Source organism: Hermetia illucens, chromosome 6 (assembly GCF_905115235.1).
Source record: "Hermetia illucens chromosome 6, iHerIll2.2.curated.20191125, whole genome shotgun sequence".
Taxonomy (NCBI): Eukaryota; Metazoa; Arthropoda; class Insecta; order Diptera; family Stratiomyidae; genus Hermetia; species Hermetia illucens.
In genome coordinates this window covers 33,839,822-33,845,824 of record NC_051854.1, presented here as the reverse complement: position 1 = coordinate 33,845,824, position 6,003 = coordinate 33,839,822, and positions in this window count along the sequence as shown.

Below are 6,003 nucleotides of genomic sequence, written 5' to 3'. Positions count from 1 at the left end.
GGTCAGTGATGACCACTGCAGGGACGCCAAAGCGAGGTACCCACTCTCGGCAGAGGGCTTCGGCACAAGATTGCGCCGTAATGTCTTTCAGAGGTATTGCCTCAGGCACCGCGTGAACCTGTCGATGATTGTGAGGCAATACTTGTAACCGTGCGAGTCTCGCAAAGGCCCTATTATGTCGAGGTGTATCGTGTGGAAACGCTTGGTAGTGCGGGGGAATGAGCCCACTTCTTTCCTTACATGCCTGGAGACTTTACACTTCTGGCATGCGATGCACTCTCTGGCCCAGGAATTGATATCCTTGTTCATGGAGGGCCAGAAGTATTTTCCGGTGACTAACCGATTTGTTGTCCTGATGCCGGGATGCGCCAAGTCGTGAACTGCGTGGAACACTTCTTTGGGAAATGAGGCCGGAATGTATGGCCGAGGTCTCTTTTCCGAGTCTTCGCAGCAGAGCGAGAGGTTTGAGCCGAAAATGGGTAACTCCCGAAACTTGTATTTGGGGTTGGATTTGAGGCTCTGAAGTGCTGCGTCATCCTCCTGCGCCTTGGCAATAGCCGAGAAATCGAGTGAGGCGGGGATGTTAACCTCGGAGACACGAGACAAAGCATCAGCAACTATGTTGTCCTTTACCGGACACGTGCTGGATGTCTGACGTAAACTGGCTTATGAAGCTCAGGTGTCGAAGCTGACGAGGGGACGCTTTGTCGGGCTTCTGTTTCAAAGCATACGTGAGAGGCTTATGGTCCGTGAACACTGTGAACGGCCTGCCTTCTAGGGAGAAACGGAAGTATTTGATGCTCAAGTACGCGGCGAGCAGTTCGCGATCGTAGGTACTGTAGTTCCGTTGAGCGGGATTCAACTGTTTCGAGAAGAAGCTCAACGGCTGCCAAACTTGATCCACCTTTTGGTGAAGGGCAGCACCTACTGCGATGTCAGAGGCATCAACAAAAACGGCTAGGGGTGCATCTTTGCAGAGTAAATGGCAAAAGTGTAGCATCAGCCAGTTGCTGTCGGGATTTATCGAACGCGCAGACAGCCTCTTCAGACCACACAATCTCTCGTGTGTCTTTTGTTTTGGGGCCAGACAAGTACGCGTTCAAAACGGACTGGTGATGGGCGGCCTTGGGCAGGAAACGACGGTAGAAGTTTAGCATGCCCAAGAACCTCCTCAACTCCCTCACTGTCTTCGGACGCGGGAAGCTTGTAATTGCTTGCACCTTGTCTGGGTCGGGCTGTATTCCTTCAGGGGAAATGGAGTGGCCGAGGAATCTCACCTGTTTTTGAAAGAATTTACATTTCTCAAGGTTTAGAACTAAACCGACCTCAAGGAGACGTTGAAAAATGCACTCGAGATGGGCTAAGTGCTCAGACTCAGTGGAAGAAGCGACCAAAACATCATCCAAATATACGAAACGGAAATCGAGGTTTCGCAGGACTGAGTGAATGCACCTTTGAAAGGTTTGCGCCGCATTGCACAATCCGAAAGTCATTCGGGTGAACTCGAAGAGTCCAAAGGGTGTGCATATTGCCGTCTTTGGAATGTCTTCAGGAGCTACTGGGATTTGGTGATAAGCCTTGGCTAAGTCCAAGGTCGAAAAGATGCGGCAATTCGCGAGGTGATGCGCAAAGTCGTGGATGAGTGGAATTGGATATCGGTCAGGAACAGTCTGTGCATTTAGCTTTCTGTAATCCCCACAGGGGCGCCATTCGCCATTAGGCTTAGGTACCATATGTAATGGGGAAGACCAACAGCTGATTGAAGGCCTGCAGATACCCTGTTGAACAAGTTGTTCAAATTCTTTCCGCGCAATAGCCAGTTTCTGGGGTGGTAGAGGACGCACCTTCGAGAAGATCGGGGAACCAGTAGTGTTAATGTGGTGCTGCACATTATGCTTCACTGGTCTTGAGAGACTACACTCGGTAGTAATCTGGCTGAACTTTTGGAGGAGTGTCCGAACACGAGAGTCGGTGATGTCTTCCAAAAGAACGGAAAGGTTATTGTCAGCGTGAGATACCATTTGGCCCGACGAATTAAGGTTGGTCGTGGGGTCTATAAGGGACTTATTTTGCAAGTCCACCAGCAACCCATAGTGACACAAGAAGTCTGCGCCTAATATGGGGAAGCTGACATCGGCCAATATGAAACGCCACGAAAACGTCCTACGCAAAGTCAAGACTTACGTCCACTTGCCTGTACCCGTATGTGTTGATACGGGAGGAATTTGCTGCCGCCAGTTTGAGGGGCTGTGGATAAAGTCGATGATGCCGGGGTACGGGAAAAACCGAAACCTCCGCACCCGTGTCGACGAGGTAGTTGCGCCTGCTGAGGGGGTCGAAAATAGTTAAGCGACGTGGCGCTGCGCTCTGGGTGGCCGTCGCCAAGACCCCCCGCGGACCTAGTTTTTTGTGGTAGGCGCGAATTTACAAGGTAGCGTACATCTTGTCGCTTTATCTTCGAAGTTACGATGGTACCAGGAAATACCTTTGTCCGCAGGCTGTCTTGACGACCTGCTACCCGAACGCCCTTTTCGTGTGGCAGACCGTGAGCGAGCTCGCGATCTGGCACTCGAACGCTGAGCGTCCAAAGTCGTCCGCATCTCGGTCACGCTGGCTGTTAAAGCGAATGGTTGGGCGTACGTACACCTCCTGCACCTGGTCGGCCGTCGCTGCCAGTTCCTCCAAGGAACCGGAGACGCAAGCTAGGATCGCCTGGGTGCCCTCCGGGAGCCGTCGCAGCCAGAGCGACTTGATCGCCAATGTTGCTCCCACCCAATTGCCTCATTTCGCGAAGCAATTGGCTGGGAGTTCGATCACTCAACGTTAAACCCGCCAGCAAGTGGTCTAATTTTGCCGACAGGCGCCTGATCAACTCGCTCTTGAGCTGCATGTATGATGCCGACTTCACTACGTCGGACACCAGAAGAATCGACTCTTCGTCCAGGCCGACCACCGCGTAGTTGAAGCGGGTCGCGTCCGATGTGATGCCGGACATTTGGAACTGCGCTTTCAAATGTACGAACCACAGCTCCGGGTTCCGCCGCCAAAACGGAGACACGCATACGGCGAGGGCGGTCACTTGCGGGTCCGATGGGCCTGCCGCGTCTTTGCTGTCGAACGATATTTTGAGTAACAAAAAGTAGGAGTTTGCAATGAACACGCGGTGAGTTTGTAATGAAAACGCGGTGAATTTGCTCCGACACGGCAGGCCGCACCCACAAATGACCGCACGAACAAAGTGGATAACACAACCGAAGCGGACGCTCGCTAGCGCAGACCGAAAATAAATAACTCGCCAAGAAAATGGAGAATCCCCGATGAGATAACACCTTGACGCCGTCTCTTGAAGCGGATATTACTTTTATTATTGCAAATTATTATAAAATTTTATAATTAGTAAACAATAAAATTTAACAAAATTTAAAATTTCCGTTGTTGAAATCAGGTGGTTGTCGTTGTGAATGCTGCTGCCGCTGTTGTTGCACTTGCTGCTGCTGTAAATGCTGTTGTTCCGCTCGCTGCTGCTGCAATTGTTGTTGTTGTGCTCGCTGCTGCTGCTGCTTTTCGGCCGGACCGTTGCGACGGGTACAAAAAGACGACCCCTGCCGCTGCCTAGGTTGGGCGGATGTCGGCCGGACAGCTCCTGCGATCGGTTGAGTCCCGGCTCGGGCTGGCGTGAATGCGATCGGCAGTCGCGGGTGATTCCTTTCACCGGGGCGGAGGCTTGAACTTGAGATCCTTGGGCTACTGCTGATCGTTGCCGCGACTACTCCTGTCCCTGCTGCGTGGCTCTGCCTGGGTGCACTGGGCGATTAGTTCGCTATGCGATGGCTGAGCGAAATGTTTTCATATAATCCCAGACGTTGTAGCGACGCAGCACTCGACTCGTTTTCGGGCGAGAAAAGTGCAAATTCGATGAATGTGCTACGCGCACCGGACTGTAGACCGAGATTTTGGGAAAACACTGCGATCTTTCCTTATTTTCGGAGAATTTGCAGGTGTTCTGTTGTCGGGGCTGTAGCGGCGGCGCTGGCGGTGCTGGAGACGGCCGTTGCTGCGGTGGCGATGGTTGTGGCGGCGGCGCTGGTGTGAATTAGAGCGGCCGTCGCGGGTGATGGTGGCGATGACTGCGGCGTCGAGGGCTTGTGCTGCGGCGGTATCGCTGGTTGCTGTGTTTCTTATCGGGGTCACCAATTTAGTTTTGTACAATAAAGGGAACCGTAGAACAAAAATAATGATTAAGGCATATAATAAATTATTTCAATTATGCACAAATAGAAACTTTTATATGAATAATTATTCACTTACCAATTAGCACGAAAAACTCTTAATTTCGTTGAAAAGTCAAATTGTCAAATAAAACAAATATAATAATAATAAAACGTTTCAAACTTTGATTTAATTCACGAGTGTTACTCGCCGCGATTGGAGACAGAAGAGACCTGCTTATTTCCATGTGGTCCTTTCTGTCCCAACCAACGGCACTTTCTCGCCGCTAATTCTTCACTCCCGTGGCGAGTTCTAAAATGAGTGGAGAGTTCCGCGCCATCTACCCGTCCGCATCCGCAACATTCGAAATAAATTTCGAATGCTGCGGATCCTGCCGCGCCACAAATTTACCAACAAGTCAGTAGGATAAGCGTTACACATCTCGATGCTCATCCTGCCGAGAGAAACAGGGTAATATAATTTCCGACAGAATGAACATATTGGAGTGATGGGTTGAGCATTTTGATGAACAGCTCAACAACCAAAATATCGGCGAGTTAGAGGTCCCGCCAACTGAAGACGACGGACAAGTGCTGCCACCACTAAGCATAAAAGAAACAGTCCGTACAATACACCGGCTTAAAAATCATAAGTCGCCAGAAGCCGATGGAATTACAGCCGAATTAGTTAAATATGGAAGCGACCAACTACACCTTGCGGTTCATCAACTGATTCTCAAGGTGTGGGACAGTGAATCAATTCCTGACGACTGGCAACGAGGCATTATCTGTCCCATACATAAAAAGGGGCGATATACCATCTCTAAGATGTTCTCTGCTACCTTGTTAGGCCGGATAGCCCCATACGCTCAGAACATGATTAGCCCATACCAAAATGGCTTCACTCCAGGGAAATCAGCAACAGATCAGATTTTCTCTCTGCGGCAAGCAGAGAAAGTGATTCGCGATGCAGACGTAAATGCAGGAGACATCATCTTCTTCAAGTCCACCCAACTGACGATATTGACATTATGGGAAGAACAACCTGATATCTACAGTCTACCTTCATCCAGATCGAGCAGGCGGCGCGAGACCTCGGGCTGCACATTAATGAAGGCAAGGCGAAGTACATGGTGGCAACGTCAGTGCCAAAAAGCAAAGAACGAACAACGTCGAACCGCACTGCTCAAACCGAAACAATAAAGATAGGAGACTACAACTTTGCCACTGTTGAAAATGTCTCCTATCTAGGGTCGCAAATTACAAACGATAACAGCTAGGACGACGAAATCCGCGCACGGTTGTTCACATCCAACAGAGCCTATTTCGGCTTTCAAAAACTGTTTCGCTCGAAACAACAAAGCTCTTACTGTGAAAGACTATGATCTTGCCAGTCCTCATGTATTCCTCGGGAACCCAGGTTCTTAGCAAGAAAAATTGTGAACTCTTGGCACCGTTCGAGAGAAGAATCCTCCGAAGAAATATTTCGCCCCCTACATGAAGATGGATGATTCGGTAGCCTAATAACGGCGAAATCTATGAGCGATACCATGACCGTCTGGTTATGGATAAAATCCGGCTCAATAGGTTACGGTGGGCGGGTCACTTAATCCGCATGGATGAGGATGATCCAGCCCAGAAAGTCTATACGGGCAATATCTACGGTAGAAAAAGAAGACGAGGCAGACCTTGCCTAAGATGGAGCGAATCGGGAAATAGGACAAGCCTCTTCAAAACAATCTAAAAGTATGAGATTCAGTGTTTCCAATTGATCTTCTAGGAAAGGAGTCTTTAG